Here is a 12,207-nt window from a genome sequence, read left to right on the forward strand (position 1 = left end):
CCAGACGGCAAGGTGAGAGAACAACAAAAACAAAAAGATAAAAATTTAGAGCAAACTTCCTGACTGAATGGAATGCAATAAGATCAGAACAGTTTTCAAATAGAAAGATAATTATGCAATGTCATTAGTTCATAGCATGAGAACGCAGATTATATCTGTACTTCCCGGGTCTTGTCTGATCTTGAAATAGCTGGTCTACAGGTGCAGAAATGTTCGACTCCACATGTGACAAATGTTCACTTTGTACAACACTCTGTCCAGGGTTCGAAGGAGCAGTTCCTGCTGAGGTGTCAAAGTTCTGCGTTTCAGTTCGTGGGTCCGTTATGTACTCTGCATCACTGAAAGGGATGAGCCTAGGAACGGGTTCTGTCTCGGATACACCAAATCCCTGTCTAACCCAGTTGTCATAGGGGAGTGGGAGAGGGACACGCTTCGTATGGCTAGCGTGCACCCAATTCTTCCTTCCAGCTAGGCGTACAGCAGTTCTCGTTGTTAGGAGCACCTGGAACGGGCCCACGAATCTTGGCTGGAGGTTCCGGGTTTGCTCAAAATTCCGCACCACCACTTGGTCGCCTGGTTTCAACGTGTGGCCTGGACTCTCTGGCAGTTTGGGCAAGGATTCGAATACCTGTTGATGAATAAGGCTTAGTTTAGCAGTCAGGTCATAAAGATGATCAATCAACATTGGATATTCGATCTGTTTGAATTCCTTTGGCCTAGGGACTCCCCAAACATTAGCAGGACGACCGAACACAATCTCATATGGGCTAAGCCCTACTCGAGAGTGTACAGTCGCTCTGGTGGACAGTAGAGCTAAAGGCAGTGCATCTGGCCAAGATAGACCAGTGGAAGCTTGAATTTTAGCAAGTTTCAGCTTCAGGGTACCATTGTACCCTTCAACCAAACCTGCTGACTGTGGGTGATTCGCACTGTGGAATTTCTGGGTGATACCCAGACCCGTACACACACTCTTCATGACTTTCCCTACAAACTCACTTCCATTGTCCGACCAAACAATCCGTGGCATACCATACCTGGGGAAGTATTCTTTGAGGAGGATTTTGGCAGTGGACATAGCAGTGTTATCCTTTAATGGATATGCCTCAATCCATCTTGAAAAGGCACAGACTACCACTAGGACATATTTAAGATTGTTACACCTGTCCATGTGGATAAAATCCAACTGAATCACTTCAAAGGGACAAGAAGGGGGAGCAAAATGACCAGTTGGGGTTGGGGTTCCCTTGCCAGGATTATGCATCAGGCATATCATGCAGTTTTTCACCACTCTTTCCGCACACTTAGTAATTCCATCATTCTTCCATACTGGAGCTAACATTTTACAGATCCCTTTCGAACTGATGTGCGCCACTCCATGCGCCATCGTGACTACTGCGAGTACATACGCATCAGGTAACATCCAACGCTGCTGTTCAGACAAATCAACCCAACATCCACTTGAATCCATTTTACCCGTTTTCTCCTTCCATTCATTCTTCTCATTTTCAGTGGCTTCATTCTGAATTGCCTTCACACTTTCAATCGTATTCTCACACATCCCTGATTCAGCAATCCATCTTGCAGACGTTGCAACATACATTCGGCTCGTCATGTTCTTGGCCGTTTCTTTAGCGACCTCATCAGCGAACGCATTCCCACGGCCAACATCATCCGTAATCTTTCGATGTGCACTGCACTTCACAATCGCAACTTCATTCGGTAGGGTCAGAGATTCCAATAGATCGTTGACTAACTGTCCATGTTGGATCTTAGTCCCATGGGACGTGAGAAAACCTCTTTCTTTCCACAGACGTCCAAAGCTATGTGCTACGCCGAAGGCGTATTGGCTATCAGTAAACACATTCACTCTCTTTGCCTCAGCTAAAACACACGCTCTTGTTAATGCAATTAATTCTGCAGCTTGGGCAGAATTCTGACTTACTCTTGCAGTCTCAACAATCGTACTCAAAGTCGTAACTGCATACGCGGCCGTCACATCACCATTCTGTAGTTTGAAACACGATCCATCGACATATAAAGTGCCGTCTGGATCTAGTAACGGAGTATCTTTTAAATCAATCCTACCTTTTGTCTCTTCCTCAGTTTTGAAACAACAGTCATGGGGCTCTGAATCACTCGACTCTTGAGTAGTCGGCAATAGCGTTGCTGGATTCAATATGTTGCATCGCTTGATCTGAATGTGACTTGCCAAAAGCGTCAGCTCATAGCCTGATAGTCTAGCACTGGTGAGGTGCTGAGTTTTCATTCGATTCATGAGTGTATCCACAGCATGTGGAACCATGACTACTAACATATTGTTCATGACTAGTCCAGCAGACTGTCGAATAGACACTGCAGCTGCTGCTGTAGCTCTCAAACAACTTGGCAACGCTCTGGCTACCGGATCTAATGTGGATGAGAAATATGCACAAGGTCGCTGTTTGTCACCAAATTGTTGCGTTAAAACACCCAACGCACAACCTTCTCTTTCATGGACATATAAAGTAAACGGCTTACTGTAGTCAGGAGTACCCAACACAGGAGCTGAACACAGCGCATCACGTAAGTCGGAGAAACTCTGTTGACATTCATCAGACCATGGCAAAGGGCTCGGAACACCTTTTCCAGTCAGGGCTACCAATGGTTTTGCCATGAGAGAAAAATTTGGGATCCATTGCCTGCAGTATGACGTAATACCCAAAAACGCACGTACTTCTCTCTGTGTGCTTGGTACAGTCATCTGTGAAATTGCTTTGATTCTCTCTGGGGTCAACCTTCTTCCCTCCTTTGACAAAAGATGACCTAAGTAGGTCACTTCTTGGCAACAATATTGCAGTTTAGAAGGTGAAACCTTGTGATGCAAGTCAGACAAATGACGTAATAAAGAAATTGTAGCTATTTTGCAGGTTTCCTTGTCATCAGCAGCCAGTAAAAGATCATCTACATATTGGATCAGAGCAACACCAGGAGGAAGTACAAGAACATCTAATTGACTCTTCAATGCTTGGCTGTAAATTGAAGGGCTCTCACAATAACCTTGTGGAGCGCGTTTGAATCTGAAACTGCGACCTCCTAAGGAGAAACCAAAAATGTCTCTACTTTCCTCGGCTATCGGAATGCTGAAGAAGGCATTCTTCAAGTCGATCACTGTAAACCATGAGGCTGAGGCAGGAATCAACGTCAATAATGCAGTGATATCTGGTACCACAGGAAACTGCGGAATCACTATTTTGTTAACTTCTCTGAGGTCAATCACAAATCTGTAGATTGGAGGTTTGGACGGGTCAGTGCGTTTTAAAATCGGCAGAACAGGACTATTGCAGACATTTCCTCTAGTTTCCTCTATCACATCTTTCTGTATTAAGTCTTTCACAATCAGCAAGAGTGCACGTTCACCTTCATTCGAAATCCGATACTGTGGGATTCGTGGGAATTTAACATTCGCTTTCAGACTTACCACATAAGGGGGAATTTCCAAGAGGCCTACATCGTTAGGACCAGTCGCCCAAAGAGTATCAGGGAGAGAACGCAGCTCCGGTGGGAGCTTATCCATCGACATATACATTGGAGAGATGACTCTCTTGCCCAATGTGAGCTGTACTCCTGAAGGAGAACAGTACAGTGTCGCATGCAGGCGTTTCAACAGATCTAAACCAAGCAGATTCTCATTACAACCGGTTGTTAGGATAAGGGGTGCTTCTAGTTCGCATGACCCAACAGAAATTGATAAAGGACTAGAAACAGGATTGTGAACAGGGGCGCCTGAGAAACCTACTGAAGTGTTCGTTAAGCCAGACAAAGGTGCGCCAGGGAGTTTCGCATGCATAATTGAACTTTTTGCCGCACCAGTTGTGGTAAACAAAAATCTTCTTTACCGGACTGAATTTCATACGGGATCTTGAAATAAAATAAAATAGCTCAGAATAACAAGAGGCAGAATCCGTGGTATAAGAGTTTCTAAATGGGCTTTATTCCATCAAAAATGGCCGACTCGAGTCGCGGCCTTCAAGTTCCGTCACCACGAGGGTTCAGGAAGTGAAGTACAATACTTTATTGACAGACATGCATTTTTATAATAAGTACATTACAATGAAACGAATGTAGAAGGCGTAACATTTGATAAGAAAAGTGACAAAACAGGTACGTAATCGAAACTAGGCGTAATAAGGAATAAAAGAAACATGATTGGTTAGGATTATCAGACATAGGTGGATCTATAAGATAATACTTGGCATAGATGCGCGCGCAGCAGCATGACGTGTGATTGACGTGCAACTAGGGGGTGAAGGGGACTTGACATTTAGCTCTACATGTGGAGACGAGAAGTCTGGGGGGTCAAGTCAACCTAATCCCAAATCATATCTAACATCCTATGTTTAAAGAACTATGTTATCCACAAGGAAGGACTCTCGGACAGAATCTAGTCTATACTGACTGTGTGCGTGCACAAACGCCTAAGTGTCTATATGAGATGGGAGGGGCAGAAAACTTTCCATGGCAGCAGGGCTATGAATCACTTGCAGGAGGACGGAAAGGCTGAGTCCTTTGCTTGTGAGCTAAAGGAAATGTTTACCTAAATCACTAGACAGGAATGCATCGGCTGAAGAGCAAAATAGATAATTCGAAGGTGAAATACAGCTTCTTGGCAGGCAGGCGAAAACTGGCCGAGGCAGGCACCGTTAGCTGCACAGGGAGTAGGGCAAAGTTCATGGATACAGATGCGAGCTCAAGCTGAAGCTGTCAAAGACAGAGAGCAGGGAAAGGCTTTGAGGACAGAATCGGGCCTACTTGCCTGAACTGTAAATTATGGAGTAACTTAGCCATATAAAGTCGGTGGCCTTTCATACTTAGGAATCGAATATCCAGCCCATCGATGGCGGATCTGACAGAGAACATGTCGACGGTAGACACACATATGTTTGCGTCTTAGAAACTGGAACTAGAGGGAACATACATGTACTTGTAACATGCATATAGAACCGTTGGGGTCCAAGATAGGGGACATAACTGATCAGGAAAATCCACATTTCCACATTCCCTCCTTGTCCCCTACTTGCCCTTCAAGAGATATCAATCTTCATCATTCCATCGATTTGCTCATGGAGCATCATTTCTTCTTCCTTCTTCTTCCGGCATTTTGAACGAGAACTGTGATATGGAATGCATGATGTGGCACACAGACCACAAATCACTGGTCCACATTGCAGGCATAAACAACAACTGAAGAGCATAAGAAGGCCAATACCTAGGAAGGATAGAACTCTCCATCCCCAGGCTGATATCACACTCCAAAACCACCCGGACCACGTCCAAGTGCCTGGATTTTCGTGTATCTGGCTTACAATCTTATGAAGGCGTGTTATAGCTTTATATACAGATGGCGAATTTTCTGGTATGAATATGCAGCAGCTGGATCCGATGACCCTGCAAGCTCCGCCCCTATCGGCCAGGATGACGTCAAGGACAAGACGATTCTGGAGAACAACAATTCTCATCACTGATTGTTCCTCTGTCAGATTGCCTAGGGCGGCTATAGTCTCATTTACTACAGCTTCAAGAGTCTTGGTGAGTCTACGTATCAGCTTACTATTTGATATTGTACCTATATAGGGAAAGATACCTTTATTGAAATCTGCATACTTGTCCCATGCCGTCTCAGTATAATCGACAACTGGGAGATCTCTTCGCTCTTTATTGTGTACTAAATGAACATTTCGATAATAATCAGGGGGAGCTAGAAAAACAGGTGGCAGAAGGAATGCTATGTAACAGGTACCATCCCAATCTAGAGGCAAACGCATATATGCAGTCTGACCACATATAAAGTAAGAATGGCGAGAAGCTCTAAATGAAGATTTACCTTGATCACTATATTCTACTGTAGTAACGCATTGGCTATGGCCCATGTGTATGGAACCAACTTTTCTCACACATAATTCACCCTTAACTGGAAATACTGACATAGTGGGCAGAATTAGTTCAACTTCGGATTTGACATTCAAAATCATAAGATTAGGCGTAAAATTACCTAATTTATACACTTCATTTTCTAAATCAGTTCCTGTTCTACTGGGGTGACCCTCCTTATTAGGGTGACAGACTTTGAATAAAACTAGATTCAGATTTCCCCATATCCAATGTTGTTGATAAACTGCTGTGTCTGGGTCTATGGAATTTAATAAACTAAACCATGCTCCACAGGAGCCATTGTGTGTGAACGGATGTGGAAAGAAAGGCAGAACTCCTTTGTTATTCTGATAGGGAGGGAGTCGGCCACACACCCAACAATTGGTGGCATTACTAGTCTGATGGGAATGATGTAACATACTAATGAATGTGTTATTGCGCAGCGCAAGTCTATAGGACAACTCATGTGGGGGGAATTCACTAAAAGAATGTTCATCAGTTATATTGAAAGCACGTTTAGAAACAGGATAATACATATGCAACAATATACTTGCAGTAACTAAAAAACTCAAGAAAAACAAAATTAATAAAGTCACAATACAGTGGTTACGCAGTAATTTACAATAAGCATGTCGTTTCATTATGATTCTGGACTCTACATGATTCAGACCTAAGGGATACATGTCGGGACAGATTCAACCGCTTCACCTTGGAGAGGACTTAAACAATCAAATCGTCCGACAGTTTAGATCTGGACCTGAGTTTCTGCTTGTAAAGTTCGGTGCTACTGGCCTCAGCCAAAGGTAGCTTTGAGTCAATGGGGGAAGACACACGGGGAGTACTGTTTGTGTCAGGAGGAAGTCCATGAAATTTCTTTATATGGCTGGAATGCACCCAGCCTTTTCTCCCTTCGATCTTCACAGCTGTTCTGGTCGTCAGCAGGACCAACTTAGGACGCCTCCACCTTGGCTCCAGTTGGGTTTTCCGATCAAAATTCCTGACGAGAACATAATCGCTGGGAATTACATCATGAGGTTTCACCTCGGTGTTGTCGGGAAAAGCTGCGACTACCTGTGAACGACAAGATTGTAGTGCAGACATCAAGGAAGCCAGGTAATCTGTCAGCATATTACAATCAACATCAGTTATTTTACGGGGTATAGGCGTCCCCCACATATTCGGTGGTCTACCAAAGATCACCTCATAAGGGGATAGCCCTGTTCGAGAGTGTGCTACCATCCTCATGTAAAATAGCGCAACTGGTAAAGCTACTATCCAGTCCACACCTTTCTCCTGACATATTTTAGACAGTCTGATTTTTAAAAGTTGATTATGTCGTTCCACGAGACCTGCTGCCTCGGGGTGTCGGACACAGTGGAATTTCCACTGATATCCCAACAAAAGTGAGACATGTTTCATTAATTCGGATGAGAAAGGCTGGCCGTTATCTGAATATACAACACGTGGTAAACCGTACCGTGGGAAGAATTCTCGAACTAGCTGCTTGGCAGTAGTCGGGGCAGTGTAATCTGATACGGGATACGCCTCTGTCCAACGGGAGAGAGCGCAGACAACTACGAGAACATATTTGAATCCTCGACAACGTTCCATCTGAATATAATCCATCTGGAGGACTTCAAAAGGATGGTCAGGAGGCTGAAATCCACCCTGCTCTACGGGAACACTCTTTCCTGGATTAAACTGACAACATATCATACAGGTACGAACCTTTTGTTTAGCTGCTGCTCGTAAATGTTTGTTGAACCAAATGTGCTGAATGCTGTCTAGCATAGCCTTCTCTCCTAAATGTGCTGGACTGTGAACTGTAGCTATAATGGCTTGAACCATGGAATCAGGGAGAAACCATACAGATTTCTCCTTCGTCATCCATCCTTGATCTGTCTGGATCCCTCCTAGTTCAGTCCACTTCTTTATTTCTTCTGCTGTGGCATGTGTCTGTATATCAATTACGTCAAGTGCGGGATCCTTAATTGTCATACACTGTGTTGGTGTCTGAACTATTGGCTTTGTCATGTCTAATGTGCGATTCTGAGCAGTCTGTTTAGCTGTTCTGTCAGCTAAATCATTGCCTTGAGAAATGATATCAGTAACCTTCGTGTGTGCTTTACATTTCATAATCGATATAGCAGTAGGTAGATGTATTGCGTTTAACAAAGCATGAATGAGGGGTCCGTGCTGAATGTGGGCACCATGGGAAGTTAAATAACCTCTCTCTCGCCACAACACGCCGAAGTCGTGTACAACTCCGAATGCATAACGTGAGTCAGTGTATACATTAACTTTCTTATTTGTGGCTTGAATACAGGCTTGTGTTAGAGCAATAAGTTCTGCTGCTTGGGCGGACAAAGTATCTATACAATTTGTCTCAATAACTTCAGTGTCTGTTGTGACTGCATACGCGGCCACTAAATCTCCTGTACTTGTTCTCATGCACGATCCGTCTACATACAACGTCAGGTCTGGATCTAACAACGGAACGTCTGTCAAGTCTTGTCTAGGTTTCGTCTTTATTTCAATGATTTCAACACAATCATGAGCTAGTGGGTCTGTTCCAATTACAGGTAATAGTGTAGCAGGATTCAATGTATTACACCGTCGGATCTCTATGTGTGGTTGAAACAATGTCAATTCATAACCGGTAAGTCTTGCTATGGTCAAGTGTTGTGTTTGTGTTCGGTTCACAAGAACCTCTACTGCATGTGGTACTTGTACTGTCAATGGATGTCCTAATACTATGGCATCGCTTTGTCTGATTGCTAAAGCTGTCGCTGCCACTGATTTCGGACATGCAGGCAAAGCCTGAGCTACGGGATCTAATGTACTGGAAAAATAAGCACATGGCTTGCGTGATCCTGCTTGATCCTGAGTGAGTACTGACAAGGCAGTACCTTCGCGTTCTGTAACAAAGAGTGTAAAATGTTTGCTATAACATGGTGTTGCTAGAACAGGTGCTTGACATAAAGCTTTCTTTAAGCTTTCAAAAGCTTGTGTATGTTCCTGAGTCCAAGGGAGAACAGTCGATGTGGCTGCCTCCTGTGTGGTTAACTGAATGAGTGGTTTTGCTAGAAAAGCGTACTGAGGGATCCACTGCCTACAATATGAAGTGAGGCCTATGAAAGCTCGCACCTCCTTTTGTGTCTGGGGTATTGACATGTTAGCAATTAACTGGATGCGATCTGGTGTAAGCTGCCTTCCCTCCTTGGACAGCGAGTGACCAAGATAAATAACTCGCTGGACACAGAATTGCAGCTTAGAAGGAGACACCTTGTGCCCCTTGTCGGCTAGGAAATGTAAAACTGTCAGAGAAGCTTTTTCACATTCTGGCTCGCTTCTCGCTGTGATCAGCAGATCATCGACATATTGAAGCAGTGCAGTATTGACTGGCATGTGGATACTGTCAAGTTCTCTCTTCAGTGCTTGGCTGTAGATGCTGGGGCTTTCTGTGAATCCTTGGGGAGCGCGTGAGAATTTAAAGCTGCGCCCATTTAAACTGAATCCGAACAAATATTGGCTTTCCGGATCTATTGGGACGCTGAAAAAGGCATTCTTGAGATCGATTACAGTAAAGAATGTTGCTTCGGAATCAATTGCTGTCAACAATGATGATATATCAGGGACCACAGGGAATTGTGGTACAATGCACTTGTTTAGTTCACGCAAATCAATAACCAATCGGTACACTGGTGGGGCAGTAGGATCAGTTCGTTTAAGAATCGGAATTATCGGTGAATTACATACATTGGAGTCTGTTTCTACAACTACTCCCTGGACAATCAGCTCATCAATGATTTTCAGCAAAGCCACTACAGCATCATGCGGTAACTTGTATTGTCGCATTCGTGGTAGTACCACTCCTGCTTTCAGGGTGACTCGATAGGGTGTAATGTTCATGCAGCCAACATCCGTAGGGCCTTGTGCCCATAGATGTACTGGTAAAGTCTGTAGTCGGGGATCCATGTCTCTAGACACATAGTGACCTTTAAAATCACGTAAAAACAACCTTACTCCTTCCGGAGAACAACATATTATGGCTCCTAGTGCTTTCAGAGTTTTAATTCCTAACAGATTTTCTGGGCATGATTTAGTAAGCAATAAATCTGTAGTTCGTGTCAAAGGTCCTATCGTAAGTGGTAGAGGCTGTGATACTTCATTAACAATAGGTTTTCCTGAAAAACCAAGGGAAATATTTTGAGAGCCTGAGAGGGGTGCCCCTGGAACTTCACTTCGTTTTATGGTTGTTCGACTTGCCCCTGTATCGAGTAAGAATTTTCTATCTTGACCTAATAATTCACTATGTACATAAGGTCCTTCTTGATCTACAGGAATCTCGATAAGCGGTAAGTCAACTTCCCTCTCTAGGCTTGTTCATGCGTAACGCTGATACTCAGGGTATTCATACTGTGCAGTCTGATACATTTGTCGTGTTGTGGTTTGTGTGGCAGTAGCAGGCAACGGCGGTGCAGCTGGCACAAACTGTATGGGTTGCTGTGAGGCTGGCATGGACTGTTGTTGAACTGGCATGGACTGTCCATGCTGCATAGCTCCTTGTTCATTCTGATCTTGTCTAACTAATCGTGGTCTCTCCTTTGCAATACCTGTAGCTATATTACGTTTCAGGACTGGACAATCGTGTACATAATGGCCCAGTTGTTTACAGTAATTGCAGCTTCCTTTTACAGGAACTGCAGAATCACCAGAATGTGTCACACCCTTTTTGTGACCATCTGCTGGTACTGTCTGAGAAACTAGCATTTTCATTTTTGTATCCTTCATGCGTCTATGCTCGTGTTCTTGTTCATCCCTAATTCTATTGTGATGATACTGTAACATTTGTAGCATTTGTGACGGAGTGTTACTTTGCCTGGTACTCTCGAATTTCAATATTCTATTCTTTACTGGAGGCAATGCATTTTCCACTAATTTTGTCACAAATAAATGTGGATATGAGTCACTACTTGCTTTTATACCACTATTTATACCAAAACATTTTTCAAATCGAGCATAATAATCGCTTGTGTCTTCATCTTGCTTTTGTTTGCAGGCTGTGATTGCACCCCAATCTTCCTTTTTTGTAGTTAATAAACGTGGCAGTACCTGTACTAGTAAACCTGGTAACAGTTTAACTTTATCCCCGAGCCCTGAACCTGCAGTTCGGCCCCTTTCTTCCTCTGCTAATGCTGTCCAGTCTATCTTTTGGTCACCCACTTCCCACTCTTTTTCTTTCAGTTTTTCATAAATGCCAGCAGGCAAAAGCACCTTTAATATCGTCATAATATCAGGAAAGGTGTACTCTCCCATCAGTAACATGTCTTTAATTTCTCGGTGGAAACCCGCTGGGTCTTTGTCATGACTAGGTACTACTTTCTTCATTTCCAATAATTCCATTTTTGATATGGGTGTGTAAACAAATACACGGTGAAACTCATTGTCTTCGCCTTTTATTGGGTGCACTTCTCGTAGGGGATTTTGTCTATCCATATAGTACGGCGCTCTTTCTCTGCGGGGCAGCGAGAGAGAATCCGGACTTACAAAAAGGACATACTGCTTACGTGACACTAATATCTCTTTAATTAGCTTGTTACTAGAACCTCTCCATCTGTTTGTGAGTAGTTCCGTTAATATATCAGGTAAAGGACCAGGGTCAGCATGTTGGCTCTTATATAATACGAGGAGTTGCTGAATCATATAGATTCCAGCTAAACGTTGTTCATCTGTACTGAGATTAAAAAACGTGTGTGCTACGGTCTCATCACCGTATTTTTCAGGACTGTCGATCCAGTGAACGGCTGATCTGGCTAACTCTTGCTCATCCATGGAATCGAGGAAGTGGTAACCCCTTCGTTCTCGTAATATTTTATCTGCGGCTTGAAACGAATGTTCAGGAGACTTCAGATTTATTATAGGCGTCGGATACGTTCTGCTATTATTTGGGCATACTGAGTGTATGGGATCAGAAAAACATCTAGTATTTTCACAGGATCTTCCTCTGCCTACATAAGCTATGGTCTCTGACTGTCTTGCGGAATTCCCTGATTCGGACATTTCATCTTGCTCAAACTCGTCTGTTCCCAATCTCTCTTCATGAATACGCTCTATTTCTTTACGGATTTTTCGGCACATGGCTATTATACAATTTTGCTTATCGTGTCTCCCTTCTGATATATTCTGACTCCATTTTGTAAGAATAAGCATTGCATTCGGGTCTACCCCCGGGCGGTCTTGATTTCTGATCACACAGTTTATGAGGAAACGTAACAGTTCCCCCTGTATTTCTACTTT

The sequence above is a fragment of the Triturus cristatus genome, chromosome 7 (assembly GCF_964204655.1).
Source record: "Triturus cristatus chromosome 7, aTriCri1.1, whole genome shotgun sequence".
Lineage (NCBI taxonomy): Eukaryota > Metazoa > Chordata > Amphibia > Caudata > Salamandridae > Triturus > Triturus cristatus.